The sequence below is a fragment of the Orbicella faveolata genome, unplaced genomic scaffold (genome assembly GCF_042242905.1).
Source record: "Orbicella faveolata isolate gen_17 unplaced genomic scaffold, um_ofav_v1 contig_4, whole genome shotgun sequence".
In the NCBI taxonomy this organism is placed as follows: Eukaryota; Metazoa; Cnidaria; class Anthozoa; order Scleractinia; family Merulinidae; genus Orbicella; species Orbicella faveolata.
In genome coordinates this window covers 5,609,628-5,624,799 of record NW_028301569.1, presented here as the reverse complement: position 1 = coordinate 5,624,799, position 15,172 = coordinate 5,609,628, and the positions used below count along the sequence as shown (strand labels likewise).

Genomic DNA, 15,172 nt, shown 5'->3' with positions numbered 1-15,172 from the left:
CCGTATCGTTTGATAAAACTCAACTTGTGAAGTCCCTACCCTTTTATATACCTGAAGCCTGAAAAAAAGTAACGTTCTGAGGTGGAACCTCCCCGTTAAGGCCATTTTAGGGAGTCCCCCCCCCCCCCCCCCCGCCCCCGGAGAGTGGGCACAAACCACCAATTTGTTTCTTAACAAAATCTGCTGGAGGACAAAACTATTTTCAATGAGGATGGCGAGTTGTTCTGCAATGTTGGTAAATGGGGCCGAGAAAAAACCAGAGATGTTCGCTTGATATACATTTTCGACAAAATTGGAAAAAATTCTGTCTCGGCCTTTAGAATACGCATTGGTTTTATTTTCCAGTTTTATTTTATTTTTTTATTTTATTTTATTTTATTTTATTTTTTTTACATCTGAATACGTTCAGCGTTGTAAACATTTGATATTAGTTAAATAATTGTATGACATACCGTTAAGTGAGGAAATCAGGCACCTGCCTAGTTGAAATGACTTTAAAACCTCCTTAATGGAAAGAGTATTTTTAATACACTATAAATTAAAGAAAAGTTATATTACGTGGGTTTTTATTGTACGTTGTCTTTCTTAGTTAAGTAGCTTGTTAATTGATGTATTCCTGTTAATATAGCTAATGCATTTTTTGTGTAATTTTCACGACTCTTAAGAAGACCATTTTTATGGTAAGATATCGTGCTTAAATGAAGATTGATTGATCGATTTCTCTTTTTATTTATTCCTATTTTTTTAATTCATCGTTGCTGAAGTTAGTTACGCTTAAACAATAGTCTTTCAAACTCGTTTTTTATGTCTCTCTTGAAGATGGCATAAACTAAAGGTTTCACGGCTGAGTTTAAAACCGCAATAGGTATCTTATATTCGAGATCAGTACATGGTTTGTGATCATTGACAATATACACAAAACTACAACGCAAAAGCAAGCCGTAATAGAATAGAGACAATTGCCATCATTTTAACCGCAGTTTTCTCCTAAGTCTTAAAGAAAACTTGGCGATTAAACGGTAACTGTTTGGCTAGGGTGCGGGCGGATCGCTCGTGTTTCCAAACAACACGTAACATGGATGCAAAGGAGAAAATTACCATAAGACACAACGGCAACTCAAGAACCAAACGAAGCCAGCCGATAGCATTAATTGCAATATGTTTTTAAATTAAACCAGAGCTAGTGAAGATACAATTACAATAAATGTTACTGGGACTACACAAGATATGAGCATCATTTGTATCACTCGACGGCGCTTCATGAGAGTCAAGTATTTCAAAGGTTTGGCGACAGCAATGTATCGATCCAGTACTATGCTACACAAGTTTGCGGCTGATGCGTACTCGAACAGCCACCTTATAGTCTATTGCGTGGGATAACAGAGTTTGTAAGTCGCATCCACTCGCCATCTCGCAGAAACAGAGTGAAGGAACTGCGCTCATCCCTACGAAGAAATCAGCCACTGCTAATGAAACGATGAAGCCATTCGGTTTCGTTCGGAGTCGTTGGTTCCTGCAAACTATGAAGATAACTAATCCATTTCCAGCCATCGTCAGGATTGAAAGAGACCAGCCGAGAATCCAGAACCAGTTTTCCATTTCCAGTTAGATGCCTTGCTCTTGGTCAATAACTGCTATCAAGACTCAAAAAGCGCTATTTCATCGAGAAGCGATGAATAAAAAGGATAAGATAAGAAAAGAAAGGAAATTCCAAAATTTAAACGTAAAGAAAAGAAGAAGAAGGAAAAAAAAACGGATGTACTTTTCTTGCAAGCGTGTTCCAGCTTTGCCCCTTGACGAGAGTCCACCAGTTATTATTTTGCGTTATGACGTAGTTTTATTGTCATATAAATTTCAGAGGCACAACCTACGAAAACTGACGTCGATAAGTTAGACTCAAAAGAACTCCAATAACAGTTCTTCTGGTAGCAAGTTATTATCTGACGGTTAGGACGCAAAATATAACGCATTGCTTGGTGGTTCTTTCACCACTATTTCATTGCCCTAGAAATTAGGAACCCTTTTAAAAGATGCCAAATTTGGTATGTCAAAACTTTAATCAGAATTGTCATAAAGGAATAAGTGTTTTAACTCTTATACTGTTTCATACCGTTATCATTTTCATCTAAGAACAAATAACATTTTGTTGTCATTTCCAAAATGAAGGACTGATTCGCGTTTGGTTGTCAACCATAATAGAAAACTGAAGAGAATTGAGAGCAGTAATTTCTGTTTCTTGCTCAATGATGTCATTTGAATACAAATACTGCAAAATGTACGTGGTGGCAAACAGGTGAGGATTAAAACAGCCTTCTTTTATTGCATAAAAGAACGAAAATGCGGTCGTGCAGCGTATAAAAAAGGCACTTGTCTCTAACTAAAACCACATTTCTCTTTTGGATTTTCATTTTTCTTCAATAAAGCGGAAAATGTAACACATTTAAAATCGTCGGCCAGCAAGGAACTATCCCTTTTCTTTATCAAATTTCACTTGAACATATGTAAGTTACGTTAATTGCATTGCGAACAGCCGGCTAGTTGAATGATAATTAGCTGCCACAGGATGACTTAAAAGTGGCCTGCTTATTACATGATAAACTAGTGTTTTTCTGGTCTCTACAACGGTTATTGAGCAAGGGCAGGAGGTCTGACTGGAAAATGAAAAACTGGTTCTGGATTCTCGGCTGGTCTTTTTCAACCTTGACAATGGCTGGAAATGGATTTGTCATCTTCATAGTTTGCAAGAAACAACGACTTCGAACGAAAACGAATGTTTTTGTCGTTTCGTTGGCAGTGGCTGATTTCTTCGTAGGGATGATCGCAGTTCCTTCACTTCATCTCTGCGAGATGGCGAGTGTATGCGACTCATAAGGTCTGAATTCTAACGGAGTAAACTTTATAAGGTGGCTGTTCGTGTACGTATCTGCTGCGAATTTGTGCAGCTTAGTATTGGACCGAAACATCGCCGTAGTAAAACGTATGAAATACTTGACTTTTATGAAGCGCCGGCGCGTCATTCAAATGATGCTCATATCTTGGGCAATCCCAATTACGCTTTGTGTTTTTGTATTATTACTATTGTTTCATTTAAAAATACCTCTTGCCATCACTATTATCGCCTGGCTAGCTGTGGTTCTTGAGGTACTGTTGTGTGGCATTGTAATCTTCTGCTTCGCATGTATGTTACGTGTTGTTTGGAAACACGAGCGATCCGCCCGCATCCTTGCCAAACAGTTACGGTTTAACCATAAAGTTTTACGTAAATGTGAAGCGACGTAGGCCGTTCAAATGATGGCATTTGTAATAGGCGTGTTTCTTGTTGGCTACGCAATTGATCTACGTTGTAGTTTTGTGCATATTCTCAATAGTGACAAACCATGCAATGATCGCCAATATAAGCTTCCTATTCTTGTTTTTAACTCCGCTGTTAACCCTTTAGCTTATGCTATGTTTAAGAGGGATATAAAAAAAGAATTTCAAAGATTGATTTACAAGAATAACCGAAAGTAAGTAATGCTTAAATAGGAATGAAAAAAAGTAATAATGAAATAATGAATGAATGAATACATAAAGTAATAAGTAGAAGTCAAACGAAAAATAAAATGTTATTTTGGGTCCGCCATTTTGAATTTTTTAAATTTTCTTTGGGTCCAAAACATCAAAAATGACTCAAAGATTAGTAAAACAATTGTGAAAGCTCCTGAAAGTTAAAAAGAAAAAAAAAAAACTGCTCTAGACCAAATTTTAATAAAAACAGGAAATTGACACATTTTGAAAATATACCTGTCAAAATATGGTGATCATGGAATGAAAGAAAGATGACAGGATAGTAAGAAAGAGAGAAGAAAAGGGAAAAAAAAAGGAGAAAGGAAAAACCGAAGGTGATTTTTTAAGAAGTCTGTTAGCTTTGCCTGATAAACTGGATTCAAATTTCTTTCACAATGTTGTGACGTGGTTTATTGTCATTCAGTTGACAGACGCACAACAAGAAATGACGTCGACTCGACAGACTCCAATAAAACTGCTACAACAAGTTATTTGACTAGCAAGTAGGAACATAATTACAGCATCACTATTTTATTGCTCTGGAAACTAGGCAACCAATTAAGCGAAATCAAATTTGATGTGTCAAAGCGTCAAAAAATCGACTTAGAAGGGCTTTTGTTTAAATTGGTAGAAATTTTAGACCGTTAGTTGAAACTAAGGCAAGTAACATTCTTTCAATGCTGAAATGTAGGATTTGCCATCCAAGCGTCGAACAACTATAATCTAATTATTGCTATTGACGTTTTTCAGTAAACCGCTAAGAGTATTTGAGACTACTTTCTTTGATGCTGAATGATGTCATTTGAAAACAAAAGCAGCAAGATATGCGTAAAGGTGACGATTAAAAGAAACTGTTTTTCTTAACTATAAAAATGATATTGGGATTCAAACGCATGCCAAGGGAAATACCTAGCCTCTTACAGAAGAAAAACAAAGAACAAAAAATCTTCAATTAAGTAGAAAATAAAATTAAATGACCGGCATTGCCCATCCGTAAACGTCTCTGTCTGTTTGTCAAATATCACCTGAATGTGTGTAAGTAAGGTTAAATTAAAGAAAATTGAATGATAATGAGCTGGGACCAGATGGCTTAAAACAACTTGTATTAATATAAGATCATAGTGGTAAAATAACGCTTTTTGGCTTTTAATAGCAGCTATTAAGTAAGAGCAAGGAAAATGGAAAACTGGTTCTGGATTCTCGGCTGGTCTCTTTCTATCCTGGCAATGGCTGGAAATGGATTTGTCATCTTCATAGTTTGCAGGAAACAACGACTTCGAACGAAAACAAATGCCTTAATCGTTTCATTAGCTGTGGCCGATTTCTTGGTGGGGATGATCGCGGTTCCATCACTTTTCTTCTGCAAGATGGGAAGTGGATGCGAGTTACATGTTCTGGATTCTTACGGAATATTCTTTATAAGGTGACTGTTCATGTACGCATCTGCTGCGAATATGTGCAGCTTAGTATTGGATCGAAACATTGCCGTAGTAAAACCTTTGAAATACTTGACTTTTATGAAGCACCGTCGCGTCCATCAAATAATACTCATATCTTGGGCAATCCCAATTACGATTTGTGTTTTTGTATTTTTACTATGGTTTAATTTAAAAACACCTCTTAGCATTACTATCATTGGTTGGTTTTGCCTTGTTCCTGAGGTACTGGTGTGTGGCATTGTAATCTACTGCTTCGTATACATGTTACGTGTTGTTTGGAAACACGAGCGATCCGCCCGGATCCTGACCAAACAGTTACGGTTTAATCATCAAGTCCGGCGTAAAACTGAGGGGAAGTCGGCTGTTAAAATGATGGCAACTGTAATAGGCGTGCTTCTTGTTCGCTACGCAATTGCTTTACGTTGTAGTTTTGTGTCTATTCTCAATGGTGACAAGCCATGTAACGATCTCCACTATAAGGTACCTATTCTTGTTTTAAACTCCGCCATTAACCCTTTAGCTTATGCTATCTTCAAGAGGGACATAAAGAAAGAATTTAAAAGATTGATTTATGAGAATAACCGAACTTAAGTGGTGATATAATGATAATAAGAATAAAACTAATAATGAATGAAGAAATAAATACTCGAACAATGTGTGAAAATGTAGAAACGAAAGAGCTGTAGTGTTCTTGTGGACAGTAAAATGCAGAAGACAAAAGCCAGAAATTTAAAGCGTTCAACAGTTAAATTCAGCATGGGCACTTTTCACGCCTTCTACTCCCCGATCTTGATAGGCTTAGTAAAGAGCGTAGTTACATACGTTCGTTAAAATTACGGGACAGTTACATCCTTTTCTTTTTGCTCCTACAAAGCTTCAAAACCAGATCGAGAATTTAGCAACTGAGAATTCACTAGCTTTCTTGCTTAAACAGGTGTTCCGAATTCAAAATGCAAAATAAACTAAAAAATACAAAATAAAATAAGAATAAATTTGCATAAATTGTATCTTAAGGAAGCTACGTCACGGTTAGCGCATCTTGAAAAGTTTAGCGTCAAGTTTTCAAATTCGTCATTTACAATCCGTGCTAATCTTCTCCGTCCTTAGCCATCCGTGTTCCTTTATGGTTTATCACTGTCTCTTTGGTGTTTTTCTATCTTGTTAAACTGTTATTTTCAGGTTTCCTACCATTTAAAGGTAATTTTGTATGTAGCCAAAATAACTCAAAATACCGTGACTGAGCTCCTTTAAATAAACCGTTGCTTTAATCATTATATTATCAAAAACGCGTAGAAAGCTGTCTAACACAAAACGGAAGTTTCATACAAGATGGATGGTCATGGTTACGTCTCTACCGCTTTAAGGCCATTTGCTTTGTTGGCCAATTGCAAGAAATTAATCCACTAAACTAAAAAGTCCTATAAACATAACATAATGCCAAAACTTTACTATACTTTTCTTGTATTCGTATTCAACCTTGGAGGGTATAAAATTTTGTACGTTGGCTGGGTAACGATAGATCATGACGTGACATAAAAGTTAATATAAGTGGAAGCTTCCGAAGTAAGGGGATCGGCCCTTTCCAGCTTTTTACGGCGATTGATGACAAGGGAAACAAAATCTACAGACAGGCAAACAAACAAACAAAGAAACAGGTAGATAGACAGCTCGACAGACAGACATATATACATACAGACACGCACACACAGTCAGACAGACAGACAGACAGCCAGCCAGGCAGACAAAAAGTCAGATACAAATGCAGAAAAAAGGAAACAAATACAGCCAAAAATTAATAAGAAAAGAAAAAACGTGTTTGATTTACTCAAATTTTCCACCTCATTGTTTCAAAGAAGAATCAGACAGTGATTAAATTTTTGAGTGTACATTCTTTTTGTAATTTTTTTCTGAATAGTGAGTGTTACACGCATCAACTGATTAAAAGTATTATTTTAAAGATAGAGTTGGCTTGTTGCAGCTCTTCGTGACCCTTATTGCATGGTTAGTGTGTATCTGTTAAAACAAAGGCAATTCAGTAAATATTATTTTCTTTGACATTCAATTAATTGTAATAGGGTCGTGAAAGAATGCACTGGACCAAGGTGCCCAAACATTCGGATAATAATTTCCTTTTAGCTCTTAGTGAATTGGAGGATCCCCGTGGATAAGATGCTTGTTGTTCGCAGCTCTTACTCAAGCGCTAAATTCAACGGTATCAATCCAAACGCCAGGGCAGAGCTAGAGATGCACTGTGGGAGGCACTTATCGTCTTTCTTAAGGACTGCAAGATATACTAGTGTCTTTTTCCATGTATGGGCAATATAGGTATTTGCCACGAGATAGGGAAGGGTTTTTGAGGTTCCCGATCCTTAATTCAGGTATCATCTTTGCCCCTGTTAGTACTGTGTTCGCAGTGTGATCCTTAGGGGGCACCTTAACTGCATCATCTAAAACTGCAGTGCGTAAATGCCCAGCTAAACGAAAAACAAATCTTCCGTTAAAACTGAACTTTCCGTCAACTTCTAGTGTTACAGAAATGAAATAGAGCCGACCAGTTCACGCTATTCTTAGGTTTTGTTTTTCAATTAATTAGGTTACTAATTTGCAATTTGCTTCATCCTTAAATAGGGTCAGGGTTTAAGACCCTTCGCGGTACCCATCTGTCCGAAATTTACGGAATTATTCCCCTTCGGGAGTCCGACTTGGGCTTAAGCTCGAACCCATCCATCCAGAGTTCACACGCTTATTTTAAAACCTTGAGTTCACCGCACTTCCCACCTGCTCCTGCGAGACTCATTATTTTGAAAAATCTTACTGATTGCTTTTTGCAATCCTATGTAAAATTCTTCCTGAATTACACGAATAGCTGTCAAGCACGCGTATTACATAGTTTACTATATTATCTTCGACCGTCCGTGAGACAAACTGATATGTATTCTGTATTGTTTACTTGTGAGTCGTTGTCACGTCATGCTACAGACCCCCCCCCCCCCCCACCCCCGGGGGTACTCTAAAACGTTTTATGTGGAGGGGTTTCTCCCTGGGGTCTACCCAGGGGCCCAATCCGAACTGTCTGTGTAATTGAATTCGAGTAAATTTTTTTTTAAATTCGAGTTATCCCTAACCTTTTTGTATACTATTTTGACTGAAAAGGTATCTCCTTCACAAACCTATTTAAGAACACTGTACACTTTTCTAAACCCTTGAAACGAAGTTAATGATGTAGTGCTTAATGAATTAAGGATACAGCTATAAGGTGCGTCTGTTCGAAATATTTTAATAATCATCTTGGCCTTTAGAATACGCATTGTTTTTATTTTCCATTTTTCTTTTTTTTTAACATCTGAATACGTTCAGCTTTGTAAACATTTGATAGTAATTAAATAATTGTACGACATACCGTTAAGTGAGGAAATCAGGCACCTGCCTAGTTGAAATGACTTTAAAACCTCATTAAATGAGAAAGAGTATTTTTAATACACTATAAATTAAAGAATAGTTTTATTACATGGGTTTTTATTGTACGTTGTCTTTCTTAGTTAAGTAGCTCGTTAATTTGATGTATTCCTGTTAATATAGCTAATGTATTCTTTGTGTAATTTTCACCACTCCTAGGAAGACCATTTTTATGGTGAGATATCGTGCTTAAATAAAGACTGATTGATCGATTTCTCTCTTAATTTATTCCTATTTTTTTTTTAATTTATCGTTGCTAAAGTTAGTTACGCTTAAACAATAGTCTTTAAACTCGTTTTTTACGTCTCTCTTGAAGACAGGATAAACTGAAGGGTTCACGGCTGAGTTTAAAACCACAATAGGTATCGTGTATTCGAGATCATTGCATGGTTTGTGATCATTGAGAATATACACAAAACTACAACGCAAAAACAAGCCGTAACAGAATAGAAACAAGCCTACAACAATTGCCATCATTTTAACCGCAGTCTTCTCCTGAGTCTTAAAGAAAACTTGGTGATTAAACCGTAACTGTTTGGCTAGGGTACGAGCGGATCGCTCGTGTTTCCAAACAACACGTAACATGGATGCAAAGCAGAAAATTGCCACAGCACACAACGGCAACTCAAGAACCAAACGAAGCCAGCCGATAGCACTAATGGCGAGATGTCTTTTTAAATTAAACCAGACTGAAGATGCAATTACAATAAACGTTACTGGGACTGCCCACGATATGAGCATCATTTGTATCACTCGACGGCGCTTCATGAAAGTCAAGTATTTCAAAGGTTTGGCGACAGCAATGTGTCGATCCAAAACTATGCTACACAAGTTTACGGCTGATGCGTACTCGAACAGCCACCCTATAAAGTCTATTGCGTGCGATAACAGAGTTTGTGAGTCGCATCCACTCGCCATCTCGCAGAAGTAGATTGAAGGAACTGCGCTCATCCCTACGAAGAAATCAGCCACTGCTAATGAAACGATGAAGCCATTCGGTTTCGTTCGAAGTCGTGTTTCCTGCAAACTATGAAGATAACTAATCCTTTTCCAACCATCGTCAGCATTGAAAGAGACCAGCTGAGAATCCAGAACCAGTTTTCCATTTCCAGTTAGACGCCTTGCTCTTGCTCAATAACTGCTATCAAGACTCAAAAAACGTTATTTCATTGAGAAGTGATGAATAAAAAGGATAAGATAAGAAAAGAAAGGAAATTCCAAAATTTAAACGCAAAGAAAAAAAAAAAAAAAACGGATGTCCTTTTCTTGCAAGCGTGTTCCAGCTTTACCTCTTGACGAGAGTCCACCAGTTATTATTTTACGTTAGGACGTAGTGTTATTGTCATATAAATTTCAGAGGCACAACCTACGAAAACTGACGTCGATAAGTTAGACTCAAAAGAATTCCAATAAAAGTTCTTCTGGTAGCAAGTTATTAACTGACGGTTAGGACGCAAAATATAACGCATTGCTTGGTGGTTCTTTCACCACTATTTCATTGCCCTAGAAATTAGGAACCCTTTTAAAAGATGCCAAATTTGGTATGTCAAAACTTTAATCAGAATTGTCATAAAGGAATAAGTGTTTTAACTCTTATATTGTTTCATACCGTTATCATTTTCAGCTAAGAACAAATAACATTTTGTTGTCAATTCCAAAATGAAGGACTGATTCGCGTTTGGTTGTCAACCACAATAGAAAACTGAAGAGAATTGAGAGCAGTACATTCTGTTTCTTGCTCAATGATGTCATTTGAATACAATACTGCAAAATGTACGTGGTGGCAAACAGGTGAAGATTAAAACAACCTTCTTTTATTGCATAAAAGAACGAAAATGCGGTCGTGCAGCGTATAAAAAAGGCACTTGCCTCTAACTAAAACCACATCTATCTTTTGGATTTTCATTTTTCTTCAATAAAGCGGAAAATGTAACACATTTAAAATCGTCGGCCAGCAAGGAGCTATCCTTTTTCTTTTTCAAATGTCACTTGAACATATGTAAAATACGTTAATTGCATTGCGAACAGCCGGCTAGTTGAATGATAATTAGCTGCCACAGGATGTTTTAAAACTGGCCTGCTTATTACATGATAAACTAGTGTTTTTCTGGTCTCTACAACGGTTATTGAGCAGGAGCAAGAGGTCTGACTGGAAAATGGAAAACTGGTTCTGGATTCTCGGCTGGTCTTTTTCAATCCTGACAATGGCTGGAAATGGATTTGTCATCTTCATAGTTTGCAAGAAACAACGACTTCGAACGCAAACGAATGCTTTTGTCGTTTCGTTGGCAGTGGCTGATTTCTTCGTAGGGATGATCGCAGTTCCGTCACTTCATTTCTGCGAGATGGCGAGTGGATGCGACTCACAAGGTCTGAATTCTAACGGAATAAACTTTATAAGGTGGCTGTTGGTGTACGTATCTGCTTCGACTTTGTGCAGCTTAGACTTGGATCGAAACATCGCCCTAGTAAAACCTATGAAATACTTGACTTTTATGAAACGCCGGCGCGTCATTCAAATGATGCTCATATCTTGGGCAATCCCAATTACGCTTTGTGTTTCTGTATTATTACTATGGTTTCATTGAAAAATACCTCTTGCCATCACTATTATCGCCTGGCTAACTGTGGTTCTTGAGGTACTGTTGTGTGGCATTGTAATCTTCTGCTTCGCATGTATGTTACGTGTTGTTTGGAAACACGAGCGATCCGCCCGCATCCTTGCCAAACAGTTACGGTTTAACCATCAAGTTTTAAGTAAAACTGAAGCGACGTAGGCCGTTAAAATGATGGCAATTGTAATAGGCGTGTTTCTTGTTGGGTACGCAATTGATCTAAGTTGTAGTTTTGTGCATATTCTCAATAGTGACAAACCATGCAATGATGGCCAATATAAGCTTCCTATTCTTGTTTTAAACTCCGCTGTTAACCCTTTAGCTTATGCTATCTTTAAGAGGGACATAAAAAAAGAATTCCAAAGACTGATTTACAAGAATAACCGAAAGTAAGTAATGCTAAAAGACGACTGAAAAAAAGTAATAATGAATGAATGAATGAAGGAAAGAATGAATACACAAAATACTAAGTAGAAGTCAAACGAACAATAAAATGTTATTTTGGGTCCGCCATTTTGAATTTTTTATTTCTCTTTAGGGTCCAAAACATCAAAAATGACTCAAAGATTAGTAAAACAATTATGAAAGCTCCTGAAAGTTTTTTTTTTTTTTAACTGCTCTAGACCAAATTTTAGTAAAAACAGGAAATTGGCACATTTTGAAAACATACCTGTCAAAATATGGTTATCATGGAAGTAAAAGAAAGGTGACAAGATAGAAAAAGAGAGAGACAGAGACAGAGACAGAGACAGAGACAGAGACAGAGAGACAGAGAGAGAGAGACAGAGAAACAAGGAGAAAAGAAACCGAAGGTGATTTTTTAAGAAGTCTGTTAGCTTTGCCTGATGGATTGGATTCAAAGGTTCTTTCACAATGTTATGACGTAGTTTATTGCCATTCAGTTGACAGACGCACAACAAGAAATGACGTCGACTCGACAGACTCTAATAAAACTTCTACAAAAAGTTATTTGACTAGCGAGTAGGAACGCAAAATTTGACGCTTTGCATGGTAATTACGGCATCACTATTTTAGTGCTCTGGAAACTAGGCAACCAATTAAGCGAAATCAAATTTGGTGTGTCGAAACGTCCAAAAAATCGACTCACAAGGGCTTTTGTTTAAATTGGTAGAAATTTTAGACCGTTAGTTCAAACTAAGGCAAGTAACATTCTTTCGATGCTGAAATGTAGGATTTGCCATCGCAGCGTCGAAGAACTATAATTTAATTTTTCTATTGAAGGTTTTCAGTAAACCGCTAAGAGTATTTGGGACTATTTTATTTGATGCTGAATGATGTCATTTGAAAACAAAAGCAGTAAGATACGCGTAAAGCCGAACAGCTGACGATTAAAAGAAGCTGGTTTTCTTACCTATAAAAATGATATTGGGATTCAAACGCATGCAAAGGGAAATACCTAGCCTCTAACGGGAGAAAAAAAAGAACAAAAAAATCCTCAATTAAGTGGAAAATAAAATTAAATGACCGGCGTTGCCCATCCATACACTTCTCTGTCTATTTGTTAAATGTCACTTGAATGTGAGTAAGTAAAGTTAAATTAAAGAAAATTGAATGATAATGAGCTGAGACCAGATGGCTTCAAACAACTTGAATATAAGCGTGGTACAAAAACGCTTTTTGGCTTTTAATAGCAGCTATTAAGTAAGAACAAGGAAAAGGGAAACTGGTTCTGGATTCTCGGCTGGTCTCTTTCAATCCTGACAATGGCTGGAAATGGATTTGTCATCTTCATAGTTTGCAGGAAACAACGACTTCGCACGAAGACGAATGCCTTCATCGTTTCATTAGCAGTGGCTGATTTCTTCGTAGGGATGAGCGCAGTTCCTTCACTTTTCTTTAGCGAGATGGCGAGTGGATGCGACTCACAAGGTCTGTTTTCTGACGGAATAGACTCTATAAGGTGGCTGTTCATGTACGCATCTGCTGCGAATTTGTGCAGCTTAGTATTGAATCGAAACATTGCCGTAGTAAAGCCTTTCAAATACTTGACTTTTATGAAGCGCTGTCGCGTCATTCAAATGATGCTCATATCTTGGGCAATCCCAATTACACTTAGTGTTTTTGTATCATTACTGTGTTTTAATTTAAAAACACCTCTTAGCATTACTATTATCGCTTGGTTTTGCCTTGTTCTTGAGGTACTACTGTGTGGCATTGTAATCTACTGCTTCGCATGCATGTTACGTGTTGTTTGGAAACACGAGCGATCCGCCTGGATCCTGACCAACCAGTTACGGTTTAATCATCAAGTCTGGCATAAAACTGAGGGAAAGTCGGCTGTTAAAATGATGACAATTGTGCTAGGCTTGTTTCTCATTAAATACGGAATTGCTTTACGTTGTAGTTTTGTGCATATTCTCGATGACAACGAACTATGTAACGATCTCCACTATAAGGTACCTATTATTGTTTTTAAACTCCGCCATTAACCCTTTAGCTTATGCTATCTTCAAGAGGGACATAAAGAAACAGTTTAAAAGAATCCTGTATAAAAGTAACTAACTCACTAAGCAGTGAAGAAATACAAAAACATTCAGTAGGGTAAGGAGCTGTATTGTATATTAAATAATTAGTAAAAAGAGTGAGTTAAAATTGATTAAAATTTAAGAAAAAAATAAATAAATAAAAGCGCATCCGAGGAAGAATTTTTCCTAAATGTTACAGCAGCCCCAAAATGGTTTAGAAGAATTACATAGAATAAATCACAAAGATAATAAAATAAAACAAGAAAAGAAATTTAAGCTTAACGCGCGAACCGTAGAAACTTCTGATCACGTGACAAAGTAAAGGCCACACTGATATACTGTTTAATACATTTAGGGGAAAGTTACAAAGTTTGAAAACCATAGCTTGAATGCTGTTTAAGTAAGAAAAGTTTGAAATCATCGCGTGGAATTTAAAATTCAAGCCTCTTTGAAAGAACTGAAAAGAAAGGAATGAATAGAAAAGATAAGAAGGAAAGAAAAGAAATGCGAAAATTGGAACGTAAAGAAAAAAATGGAAACAGACGCCTTTTCCTTGTGAGCGTCCACCAGCTTTGGCTCATATCGTGATTTCGCCAGTTATTGTAGTCAAACGTTCAACACGCTACATGTACTTTAATCGATGCCACGAAATGTACAATTCAAACGGTGATAAACGATGAAAGCGAAGAAAGTAATGAAAAGCGAGCAGTTGCTACAAACAAAATAAATTACAAGTTATGAACGAATACAATAAAAGAAACAGAAATAACGAGCTGAAGGTAATACTTACAAACGTTGTATGACTAGGACGGCTAGGAACACGATAGAGGAAAGCGGCGGAAGGCGGTAAATGAAACAAGATTACTGTAACGTCGCGATGAAAATGCACAAATAGACTAGAAAAACGCATTCAAAAGGAGACTGAAACAAAACAAAATTATGAGAAAAAACCTAACAGAATATTGATAACGTGAAAGCGAGATAAACGAGAAGAATGCGATGATGACGGAAATAATGCGACTACAAACGGAAAAGATAACAAAGAATTAAATGCGGCGGCAACACCAGTTACTTCACAACGTCTTGACGTAATTTTACTGCCATATAATTGGCAGACGTACAACAACACTTCTTCAGAGAACAAGTTATCTGCCGGGTAGGAGGGAAAATTTGAAGCGTTGCACGGTGGGTTCGTAATCAACATTTTATTGCCCAAGAAATTTGAACACTCATAAAAATATGTTAAATTTGGTGTGTTAAAATAAAACGTTAATCAAAATCGTCAGGGAGTAATTGTTATTTTATACTGTACAATTTACACCGTTATTATTTCAACCAAGAACATAATATATAGATTTAGCCAAGCCTAAAAGCGGAGCCGGAGCTGCTAGGCCGGGTTGTTCAAAGCCTCATTAAGCTAACCCAGGATAACCGAGAATTTTGACTTGAGTTTTGCAACTCTACTATGAGGTTTTCTGTTTATGTTGTTTGGCCTTCTGTTTTGAGTTGAAATAATCTCAAGCTCCTCAAAATACGCAAAACAAAAGCAGTGAAAAACATTTGTATACAACTTATACTTTGGTCGACTTTTATAATCCTGGGTTAGCGTTAATCGGCTTCCGGACAACCC

The 15,172-nt window shown here is 37.0% G+C and overlaps 1 protein-coding gene and 6 pseudogenes across 1 annotated transcript in view; 4 read left to right on the top strand and 3 right to left on the bottom strand.

Moving 5' to 3' along the window:
* Nucleotides 1-705: 705 nt before the first annotated feature.
* Nucleotides 706-1,789, bottom strand: LOC149101200 (octopamine receptor beta-2R-like; annotated as a pseudogene).
* An 864-nt stretch (nucleotides 1,790-2,653) lies between these two features.
* On the top strand, nucleotides 2,654-3,617 carry LOC149101199 (histamine H2 receptor-like; annotated as a pseudogene).
* Nucleotides 3,618-4,667: 1,050 nt separating this feature from the next.
* Nucleotides 4,668-5,823, top strand: LOC149101198 (adenosine receptor A2b-like; annotated as a pseudogene).
* Nucleotides 5,824-6,854: 1,031 nt separating this feature from the next.
* The window catches only part of LOC149101186 (uncharacterized), a 92,562-nt gene continuing 84,244 nt past the window's right edge, over nucleotides 6,855-15,172 (bottom strand). Inside the window, exon 3 of the mRNA XM_089276570.1 lies at nucleotides 6,855-6,998. The gene's annotated coding sequence lies outside the window, so the exon portion shown is untranslated. The remainder of the gene's footprint in view (nucleotides 6,999-15,172) is intronic.
* On the bottom strand, nucleotides 8,704-9,687 carry LOC149101197 (octopamine receptor beta-2R-like; annotated as a pseudogene).
* Nucleotides 10,536-11,449, top strand: LOC149101196 (histamine H2 receptor-like; annotated as a pseudogene).
* LOC149101195 (histamine H2 receptor-like) lies at nucleotides 11,746-13,679 on the top strand (annotated as a pseudogene).